Source organism: Dendrobates tinctorius, unplaced genomic scaffold (assembly GCF_039654945.1).
Source record: "Dendrobates tinctorius isolate UK_male_01 unplaced genomic scaffold, ASM3965494v1 ptg000048l, whole genome shotgun sequence".
NCBI classification, from domain to species: domain Eukaryota; kingdom Metazoa; phylum Chordata; class Amphibia; order Anura; family Dendrobatidae; genus Dendrobates; species Dendrobates tinctorius.
The window spans coordinates 16616202-16628308 of record NW_027361716.1 but is presented as its reverse complement, the minus strand read 5'-3'; the positions used below and the strand labels follow the sequence as shown (position 1 = coordinate 16628308).

Genomic DNA, 12107 nt, shown 5'->3' with positions numbered 1-12107 from the left:
AAATGCAAGAACACAGTCGTGCAAAAAAAAGCATGAATAATGATTTCCCCTTATGATTTGTGAAGGTTTTCCATTAAAATGAACATTTATTCCCTTCCAAAAATGAAATGACAGCACATGTGACAAATAAATTCATCCTGAACTGGATAGGAAACTGAAAATTAGTGATGATCATAGCAGGTGAATAGGAGATATTGTGACTGCAAACACACAATTCCTGCAAAAACACAATTCCTGCAACTCTCAATCCCTGCAAACTAGAGTTGAGCGAAACAGGTCGGTCAGATTCAAAAGTCGCCGACTTTCGCCAAAGTCAGGTTTCATGAAACGAAACCCGACCACAGTGTGAAGTAGGCCATGCGGTCGGCGACCCAAACGCCAAAGTCGGGTTTCGCCGAATGCTTGCACGTGACTTTTTCCAGCCAATGAGAGAAGTGGAGCGTAGCATAGCGGGAGCGTAGCTGGAGTGGGAGTGGGAGAGAGCGAGAGAGAGAGAGGGAGGGAGAGAGAGAAGAGAGAGAGATTTCGCTGCCTCTAGGGTTAAAATTCATGCCAGTTGTGTTTACAGTCCTCCACTCACTGCCGACTTTTCTCCCCATTGACTTGCATTGGGTTTCGTGTTTCACGACTTTTCCTGACTTTTCCCTATAGTCGGCCGATTTCGTTCGACTCAACTTTTGAGAAAGTCGGGTTTCATGAAACCTGACTCGACCCTAAAAAAGGCAAAGTCACTCATCTCTACTGCAAACACATAATCCCTGCAATTTACAATTCCCGCAAACACACAATCTCTGCAAATACACAATCCCTGCCACTCTCAATCCCTGAAACACACAATCCTTGTAACTCACAATCCCTGTAGACACACAATCTCTGCAACACACAAGTGTGTAACTGTGTCTAGTGTCGAGGGAACTCGTAAGCTCCGTTTAAACAATTAATTAAATAGAAAAATAGCGAAAATATATTTCTAAATTCTGCAACTAGTCCATACACTATATATGCTGATGAAATCATTAAATCATGTTAGCCCTTGTAGTTAGTTTTTTCAATATATCATTTTTTTTACAAGGAGTAGAAAACAGGAAAGATATTGGTGCTGCTCAGTGACATTAATAGGCCCAGGGGCAATTATATCACAGTGTTCCCAATTACATATTGTATTTGAACATTGGCCAAAGTGCCCTAACTGTTTGTAGTACCTACAGTTGTGGCCAAAAGTATTGACACCCCTGCAATTTTGTCAGATAATACTCAGTTTCTTCCTGAAAATGATTGCAAACACAAATTCTTTGGTATTATTATCTTCATTTAATTTGTCTTAAATGAAAAAACACAAAAAGAATTGTCCTAAAGCCAAATTGGATATAATTCCACACCAAACATAAAAAAGAGGGTGGACAAAAGTATTGGCACTGTTCGAAAAATCATGCGATGCTTCCCTAATTTGTGTAATTAACAGCACCTGTAGCTTACCTGTGGCACCTAACAGGTGTTGGCAATAACTAAATCACACTTGCAGCCAGTTGACATGGATTAAAGTTGACTCATCCTCTGTCCTGTGTCCTTGTGTGTACCACATTGAGCATGGAGAAAAGAAAGAAGACCAAAGAACTGTCTGAGGACTTGAGAAACCAAATTGTGAGGAAGCATAAGCAATCTCAAGGCTACAAGTCCATCTCCAAAGACCTGAATGTTCCTGTGTCTACCGTGCGCAGTGTCATCAAGAAGTTTAAAGCCCATGGCACTGTGGCTAACTTCCCTGGATGTGGACGGAAAAGAAAAATCGACAAGAGATTTCAATGCAAGATTGTGCGGATGTTGGATAAAGAACCTCGACTAACATCCAAACAAGTTCAAGCTGCCCTGCAGTCCGAGGGTACAACAGTGTCAACCCGTACTATCCGTCGGCGTCTGAATGAAAAGGGACTGTATGGTAGGAGACCCAGGAAGACCCCACTTCTTAGCCTGAGACATAAAAAAGCCAGGCTGGAGTTTGCCAAAACTTACCTGAAAAAGCCTAAAACGTTTTGGAAGAATGTTCTCTGGTCAGATGAGACAAAAGTAAAGCTTTTTGGGCAAAGGCATCAACATAGAGTTTACAAGAAAAAAAAAGAGGCATTCAAAGAAAAAAACACGGTCCCTACAGTCAAACATGGCTGAGGTTCCCTGATGTTTTGGGGTTGCTTTGCTGCCTCTGGCACTGGACTGCTTGACCGTGTGCATGGCATTATGAAGTCTGAAGACTACCAACAAATTTTGCAGCATAATGTAGGGCCCAGTGTGAGAAAGCTGGGTCTCCCTCAGAGGTCATGGGTCTTCCAGCAGGACAATGACCCAAACACACACTTCAAAAAGCACTAGAAAATGGTTTGAGAGAAAACACTGGAGACTTCTAAGGTGGCCATCAATGAGTCCAGACCTGAATCCCATAGAACACCTGTGGAGAGATCTAAAAATGGCAGTTTGGAGAAGGCACCCTTCTAATATCAGGGACCTGGAGCAGTTTGCCAGAGAAGAATGGTCTAAAATTCCAGCAGAGCATTGTAAGAAACTCATTGATGGTTACCGGAAGCGGTTGGTTGCAGTTATTTTGGCTAAAGGTTGTGCAACCAAGTATTAGGCTGAGGGTGCCAATACTTTTGTCTGGCCCATTTTTGGAGTTTTGTGTGAAATGATCAATGTTTTGCTTTTTGCTTCATTCTCTTTTGTGTTTTTTCATTTAAGACAAATAAAATGAAGATAATAATACCAAAGAATTTGTGTTTGCAATCATTTTCAGGAAGAAACAGTATTATCTGACAAAATTGCAGGGGTGTCAATACTTTTGCCCACAACTGTATTTAATGCCCTATATAACAGATGCTACTCTACTTGTAGGGTGTAAGTAGGAACAACTCTAGCATTATAGAATTGTTAAGAAGTTTTGTATATTCTTTTGTGTTTTTAAGAGAAAATTTGAGAGAAAATTAATTTGAGATAAATGTGATACTGATTTTGAATGCCTGAATATATGTATGAGTGAAAGGCAATGCTGTATGTTAATAGGTTAAAGTTGCTACAGGTGATCTGCTTTCTGAGGCCGCGATCACACATGTGAGAAAGTCGGACGAGTCTCACATCTTGATATCCAGCACTGCCGCCGGCACTCAAGAGCGGAGCATGCGGCTGCATGTATTTCCATGAGGCCGCACGCTCCGGTCCCGTGCCGGGTGTCAAGATGCGAGACTCGTCCAACTTTCTCACATGTGTGATCCCGGCCCGAGACACAGGCTTTAGACTGGGCTGACATGTTGTAAAGCTGAAAGCAAAGCTATAAACTGAAAAATGTTTCATTCTAGCTGCATTTGGTACTTTTGGCTCCTCATCACTTCTCTTTATGCTCCCATGTCACTTTTCATGACAAATGTGACATGATAATACCTGAAAGTCATGGCACAATTTTGTTTCTGATTGACTATTCTGTTCTCAGAGAAACAGCTGCTAGAACTATTGTTTGTAGTGTATTAGTATTACAGCTTCTATTTTCCATTTTTAAGGCAAAAGATGTCCAATTTTTGCCCTTCCCTGAGTATTGTTTTTTTTAATTAAATCTGCCATACAGTTCAGGAGAGATGCACTTTTTTTATCAGTATATTATGGTCTTTTACCAAGGGGGGGGGAGGGTATCTATACAAAGAAGCCTAAAAATAAGCCCCCAGAAAAAAAACCGAAAACTAAAACAAAAGTATTTGGAAAAATGCAAAAATTAAAAATACTCCGAATTTTGAAAAAAATAGAACAATTTTAGACTGTTTTCAAACCTTTTACCTGGAGATTGTGTCTTAATCAATTTAGAAATCTGACAAGTATGTGTAACTTTATTTAGACCTCTTCACAAAATGTAGATTTTGCTCTCAGAATTCAGAAGTTGTAATTCTGAATACTGCCTTTTTTTCCCCCAAATATAGACTTTTCATATAAAAAATGTATAGTTAGTTTTACCATAGCCCCAAAGTTCTTTCGTACTCTTCCCAATTAAACACAAATCCCAATAATAAAGGTTGCATGAACTTTTCTTAACTGCATTAGTTGTCCGTGGAATAGTCTTAGCTGTGTGTCTGTGTTTTTCTATAGTGATTAACAATTTAGACATTTAAATGAATTGGACTTTAATGGACTTTGCTGTTAAATTTCAGTTTCACCAAATATTATTGAACAGCTTTTAATCATAATTAAAGCTGAAGAATTTCCACCTTTTTTGTAAGAGCAGGAAAGATATAGTGCAGGTTCAAGACACACTTAAAGTATCACATTCCCTTTCCTAACAATTTCAGCAGTGAATAGGAAATCATTTCTCAACTCTCGGTGAACTTGGATACAGTCCTGTATCACTCTGATAAGACTTGTCTGGTGACTGGTACAAACTGCACCATAAAACCAGTGGGGAAAATTAAGTCATATTTCCCCTAGGATGACTCCATATCCAATAAATATTGATGCATTCTGTCTTGGCATGAGATCTTTTCCTACATTTTCTTTCTTCAGTAATACATGATGTGAAATAATCGGTCTCATGTGTAGAAGGAATTTTTTTTTCCAGAACTTTACTCCCATAATGTCTTAGGATCGACAAAGCAATTTATTTTTTTTGTTATTTCTGGTTTTTAATGATTACTTGGCGAGAGCAGTGGGGGTAGCGAAATGACAACGTCACTATCCAAGTCCAATTTTCATAAATTCTTGCTACCTAATTATTAAGAGGTTGGGACCAACCAAGACTGGGTCTCCACTCTCCAAGCCCCGCTAGAAGGTGCCAGACTACTTCTCATCTATGTATGCCCTTGTACTGATCCATGTCATACCAACATAAAATTATATCAGGTGGTAATCTCATGCATTAAAAATCTTTGGCTGTAGGGAATCAAATGGTAAAACTGGAGAGACAAAAAATCGCAAATAGGGTCTTATCTGATAACCAAGTGGTGTAAAATATTATAGGTACGTTCACCTGATAGGGTTGTGACAGTGACAACTCCTATAGAAGCATGTAAAGCTGCAGAAGGACCACCAAGGAGATATGTTGCAGTGAGGAATATGGTGGTTCAGAGTCCGTGCTGCCCAAGGTTTGGTCCTCCTGATGAAGAAGTTTGGAAACCTTGACAATTAGCCACATTCATGATTCACCTTCATGTGTGATCATATCTTTGAACTTTTGGCAGCACGGATTCTGAACCATCATATTCCTCATTCATTGGCTGTAGGGAATGATATAGTGGATTGGGCTCTACATTTATCAGCCATGGTGTATTTCATGAATGGATAGAGTGACATTTACTATAGATGTTCAGTGGCTAAGGACATCTGACAATAGCAGGAAATATGAGAAAAAAAATGAGTGTAGATGAAATAAGGAAAGTACACAAGTTACCAATTATAATTCCAAACTGTTTTTTCTAAAACTATTGGAGAAAATAAACCATTTCTTGGTCCCAATTGAAACCCATGACCATAGGTTCCATAAGTCTAACAAGTAACAATGAAGATGCAGAACAAAACTTAGAGGACCCTATGTGCAATGACCATCATCAGTGATGACTACGGTCAAGAAATAGAAGGGTTATGATCATCATGACCAATGGACATTCTGTGCTCCGCGTTCAAAAACATTCTTGCAACTCTTTCCCCAAGTAATGCCTTTTTACTTATCATGGAGGCTATTTTAACAGTGGAAATAGGTCTTTCAGCTGCTGGGTCCCTTCGCAGTTGCTTTGCCTTTTACCTAGGTTGCTTTACCCATGTGGTCCTCCACAGTGGAAGCTGTTCTTATATTGGCTCTTCACGCTGACTGATGGGGTTGGCCTTGTTCAGAGAAGATTCTACATTACTTTCATTCACTCACAGGTGACATGGAGAGACGGTATCTAAATCAGACAACTTTTAGAGACATAAAAATGTTTCACTGAGCAGAATTATTCTTTGCAAAGTAAGTCCAGGCCTCTTGCTTAAAGTGATGTACAGTTGAATCCATTACTGCTCCTGTCATAAATGTTCTGTGCCATACATTGTGATATCCAAGAAGTATCGTTTCTCCTTGCGGAGATTGACATGCTAAGCATGCCGAGTTGAGGAGACTTAAAGCCGCCATGCTCCTCTGGGAAATATTGAAATTGTCTCTTCAGAGAGGAAGAGGACTAGAACTCTAGTGCCACCTATTGGAAGTACCAATCCTAAAAGTCAATGTCGACCCTTTAACGAGCCTTGTCACATGACTTAGGATAAAAGCCCAACCAGAATCTCAATTTGTCAATCTCCGCAAGGAGAAACGATACTTCTTGGATATCGGTCAGACGCCTCTCACACAGCCAAACCAGATCTCACACTTTACACTGATGAGGGGCAGTACCCCGAAACACAGTGTCTGCAAATTGAGATACTGGTTTGGCTTTTATCCTAAGTCAGGTGACAAGGCTCGCTAAAGGGTCGACATTGACTTTTAGTATTGCTACTTCCAATAGGTGGCACTAGAGTTCTAGTCCTCTTCCTCTCTGAAGAGACAATTTGCATACATTGTGATAAAAAGGGCAGTCACCACCTCGCCCACAATGAAGAACATTCCAATCTCCTGCGAGCTGCATCCTTAAAGAAAGAAAAAGTTAAATTCAGAGATTCCATTTCTTAGGTTGGGTCCACAAGTTTCCTGTTTTGTGTTTTAATTTATATCTTGCATTTAAATAAAACACTAGATAGAAACTGATGGCAGACCTGATCACATTGTTTACACTGTTCCCATCAGTCCAATGCACCAGTTTTTGTGCCAGTCTGGTGACCTGATCATAACCTTTCATGTCATGATGGGAACCAATGCCAGGAGGTTCATGGTAAAAAAGCCGAAAGGCAACTGATGCAGTTTTGCTTTAGATTTGCCTTACGTTCTGTTCCACTTTGTTGCATCAGGCTAAAAATACTGAGTCGGATGCAATGGACACTTGTGTAGTACTTTTACATGTATCCTACTAAATTAACATATATTTTCTGCCATTATTGTTACATTGAATAAATAAATTGGTTAATAATAATAATAATAATAATAATAATAATTGTCCATCATCACTATTATGATTTGTAGCCAAGTATTCTGCTATCTATACACTTAGCTTTCAGTTGTTGAACCTAGCCTATTGCTGGCCTCTCGGACAGTGAACATGCAGTCCCAGCCACATAAGTCTCACCTTCAGGGTCTACAGATTGGGGGAGTTGCAGTGTAGATTAAAGCTTCATCCACTGCCGGGGTCAAGAACTCGTCATCCTTACTCTGCAGGCCAAAACAAACTCAGAATGATCTACTACTGAGTTCCTTTAAAGTCTCTCTTTTTCACTTGGACTCGGTTTCCTTTTATTCTTCTCCAAAGTACATTAATTCAATCTTTCTACGCATTTAGCGGTAGAGAAGAAATGTGCATGAAGGGGTTTGATAACAGAATATTTTTAGAGAGAATTGAATGGAAACTATTTTTACACAATAACATAAAGCCGTAAGCCCATGACTGTGCTTCAATTTTCAGATGGCTCCACTCAATGTGAATTCACTAGTAGTTGATACAAGTAAGGATCATGCAAAGCACACTATGATCAAACTCTGATCCGAGTGTCAGCACGGTGTGATCCGATTCTCTTGGATGAGGAGAAGATGGAGAAAAAAATTGACTTGCATGGGCGAAAATGATCCGACCTCTGTGCAAGGAAAAAATCGGACATGTGCAAAAATACGGTCACCTGCTCAAGCCCTTATCGCCAAAGATCTCAGCAACCTCGAGCTTGATCTGATATTTGGATCGCTCTCAGCCAATGATGTCAATGAGTTCGAGGAAAACACTGGACTGACCTCAAATGTCATTTGTGTGCAACCCACAAAATGTAGTCAAACAAGGTAATATAATAACTTTATTGATCAGAAAAGCATGATAAAAAAATATTTTTGCACAACTGAAAATTAACAATTAAAAAACTATATATATATATATATATATATATATATATATATATATATATATATATATACACAACAGACCAAAAGTTTGGACACACCTTCTCATTCAAAGAGTTTTCTTTTTATTTTCATGGCTATGAAAATTGTAGATTCACTCTGAAGGCATCAAAACTATGAATTAACACATGTGGAATTATATAATTAACAAGAAAGTGTGAAACAACTGAAAATACTGTATGTCTTATATTCTAGGTTCTTCAAAGTAGCCACCTTTTGCTTTGATTACTGCTTTGCACACTCTTGGCATTCTCTTGATGAGCTTCAAGAGGTAGTCACCGGAAATGGTTTTCACTTCACAGGTGGGCCCTGTCAGGTTTAATAAGTGGGATTTCTTGCTTTATAAATTGGGTTGGGACCATCAGTTGTGTTGTGCAGAAGTTTGGTGGATACACAGCTGATAGTCCTACTGAATAGACTGTTAGAATTTGTATTATGGCAAGAAAAAAGCAGCTAAGTAAAGAAAAATGAGTGGCCATCATTAATTTAAGAAATGAAGGTCAGTCAGTCTGAAAAATTGGGAAAACTTTGAAAGTGTCCCCAAGTGCAGTGGCAAAACTCATCAAGCGCTACAAAGAAACTGGCTCACATGAGGACCGCCCCAGGAAAGGAAGACCAAGAGTCACCTCTGCTGCAGAGGATAAGTTCATCTGAGTCACCAGCCTCAGAAATCGCAGGTTAACAGCAGCTCAGATTAGAGACCAGGTCAATGCCACACTAGCAGCAGACATATCTCTACAATAACTGTTAAGAGGAGACTTTGTGCAGCAGGCCTTCATGGTAAAATAGCTGCTAGGAAACCACTGCTAAGGACAGGCAATAAGCAGAAGAGACTTGTTTGGGCTAAAGAACACAAGGAATGGACATTAGACCAGTGGAAATCTGTGCTTTGTCTGATGAGTCCAAATTTGAGATCTTTGGTTCCAACCACCGTGTCTTTGTGCAACGCAGAAAAGGTGAACGGATGGACTCTACATGCCTGGTTCCCACCGTGAAGCATGGAGGAGGAGGTGTGATGGTGTGGGGGTGCTTTGCTGGTGACACTGTTGGGGATTTATTCAAAATTGAAGGCATACTGAACCAGCATGGCTACCACAGCATCTTGCAGCGGCATGCTATTCCATCCGGTTTGCGTTTAGTTGGACCGTAATTTATTTTTCAACAGGACAATGACCCCAAACACACCTCCTTGCTGTGTAAGGGCTATTTGACCAAGAAGGAGAGTGATGGGGTGCTACACCAGATGACCTGGCCTCCACAGTCTCACCAGACCTGAACCCAAGGACCGCAGAGTGAAGGCAAAAGGGCCAACAAGTGCTAAGCATCTCTGGGAACTCCGTCAAGACTGTTGGAAGACCATTCCCGGTGACTACCTCTTGAAGCTCTTCAAGAGAATGCCAAGAGTGTGCAAAGCAGTAATCAAATCAAAAGGTGGCTACTTTTAAGAGCCTAGAATAGACAAATTTTCAGTTGTTTCACACTTTTTTGTTAATTATATAATTCCACATATGTTAATTCATAGTTTTGTTGCCTTCAAAGTGAATCTACAATTTTCATAGTCATGAAAATAAAGAAAACTCTGAATGAGAAGGTGTATCCAAACTTTTGGTCTGTACTGTATATTTATATATATAAAAAATATATGTGTGTACGAGGGGAACAGGATGTGCACAATACCATATGGGGAAAAACAACAATCAATAATATAAATTACATAGAGATCAATAAATATATTAAAGAAAAATCAATATCCAGCTTTCAAAAAATAATAAAGTAAGTTAACAGTTGATACAATAGATCATGTAATAGAAAAGATGCATAGTGCGATTTTCTCCATAATTATGAGTATAGTATCCAAGTGGATGATACTCACAAAATTTTTAAAATAAGCTGAAAAAAAAAATTGTTTTCTTTAACTAAAACCTAAATAGATAGCAGCCATGATAATTGCTTTAGCCCTATTATTATCAAAGAATGTCATAAATACCAACCCAGATGGAACACCACTGATCCCCTGACAACACTCCGTCAGGGAGTCAGACGGTGTCATTTCAGTGCAGTCTGATTTCCATGGACTGACAGAATGGAGAACATAGATTTTTATTTCTCCATCTTCTCCTCATCAGAGAGAATCGGATCACTCTACTGACTCTCAGATCAAACTCTAATCAGAGTGTGATTTGTATAATCGATCCAATTCTCTTAGATGAGAGAATCTACGCTCGTGAGACCCTAGCCTCATGTTGAGTTCAGATTGGACCGTACTGCTGTGGGTTTGCACTCAGTACAGTAGCAGACTAGTGGATAACATATTAACAAATCTTTTCCATATTCTGTAGAAATTTTCTGCATGGAAATAGATTCAATTGAGACATAGAAATGCACAATTAGGCCCTAGTGTCCAGGATTTAGGTGAAGATTGCTTGTGGTTCTACATCAAAATTCACATGAATAATCATTAAAAATTTATATATATATATATATATATATATATATATATATATATATACAGTGGGGCAAAAAAGTATTTAGTCAGTCAGCAATAGTGCAAGTTCCACCACTTAAAAAGATGAGAGGCGTCTGTAATTTACATCATAGGTAGACCTCAACTATGGGAGACAAACTGAGAAAAAAAAATCCCGAAAATCACATTGTCTGTTTTTGTTTCATTTTATTTGCATATTATGGTGGAAAATAAGTATTTGGTCAGAAACAAAATTTCATCTCAATACTTTGTGATATATCCTTTGTTGGCAATGACAGAGGTCAAACGTTTTCTGTAAGTCTTCACAAGGTTGCCACACACTGTTGTTGGTATGTTGGCCCATTCCTCCATGCAGATCTCCTCTAGAGCAGTGATGTTTTTGGCTTTTCGCTTGGCAACACGGACTTTCAACTCCCTCCAAAGGTTTTCTATAGGGTTGAGATCTGGAGACTGGCTAGGCCACTCCAGGACCTTGAAATGCTTCTTACGAAGCCACTCCTTCGTTGCCCTGGCGGTGTGCTTTGGATCATTGTCATGTTGAAAGACCCAGCCACGTTTCATCTTCAATGCCCTTGCTGATGGAAGGAGGTTTGCACTCAAAATCTCACGATACATGGCCCCATTCATTCTTTCATGTACCCGGATCAGTCGTCCTGGCCCCTTTGCAGAGAAACAGCCCCAAAGCATGATGTTTCCACCACCATGCTTTACAGTAGGTATGGTGTTTGATGGATGCAACTCAGTATTCTTTTTCCTCCAAACACGACAAGTTGTGTTTCTACCAAACAGTTCCAGTTTGGTTTCATCAGACCATAGGACATTCTCCCAAAACTCCTCTGGATCATCCAAATGCTCTCTAGCAAACTTCAGACGGGCCCGGACATGTACAGGCTTAAGCAGTGGGACACGTCTGGCACTGCAGGATCTGAGTCCATGGTGGCGTAGTGTGTTACTTATGGTAGGCCTTTTTACATTGGTCCCAGCTCTCTGCAGTTCATTCACTAGGTCCCCCCACGTGGTTCTGGGATTTTTGCTCACCGTTCTTGTGATCATTCTGACCCCACGGGGTGGGATTTTGCGTGGAGCACAAGATCGAGGGAGATTATCAGTGGTCTTGTATGTCTTCCATTTTCTAATTATTGCTCCCACAGTTGATTTCTTCACTCCAAGCTGGTTGGCTATTGCAGATTCAGTCTTCCCAGCCTGGTGCAGGGCTACAATTTTGTTTCTGGTGTCCTTTGACAGCTCTTTGGTCTTCACCATAGTGGAGTTTGGAGTCAGACTGTTTGAGGGTGTGCACACGTGTCTTTTTATACTGATAACAAGTTTAAACAGGTGCCATTACTACAGGTAATGAGTGGAGGAAAGAGGAGACTCTTAAAGAAGAAGTTACAGGTCTGTGAGAGCCAGAAATCTTGCTTGCTTGTTTCTGACCAAATACTTATTTTCCACCATAATATGCAAATAAAATGAAAAAAAACCAGACAATGTGATTTTCAGGATTTTTTTTCTCAGTTTGTCTCCCATAGTTGAGGTCTACTTATGATGTAAATTACAGACGCCTCTCATCTTTTTAAGTGGTGGAACTTGCACTAT

General features: G+C 39.8%; 1 protein-coding gene across 4 annotated transcripts in view; it reads left to right on the top strand.

Moving 5' to 3' along the window:
• WT1 (WT1 transcription factor) overlaps nt 1-12107 on the top strand; it is an 87775-nt gene that overhangs the window by 18017 nt on the left and 57651 nt on the right. The gene's annotated exons all lie outside the window — the stretch shown is intronic.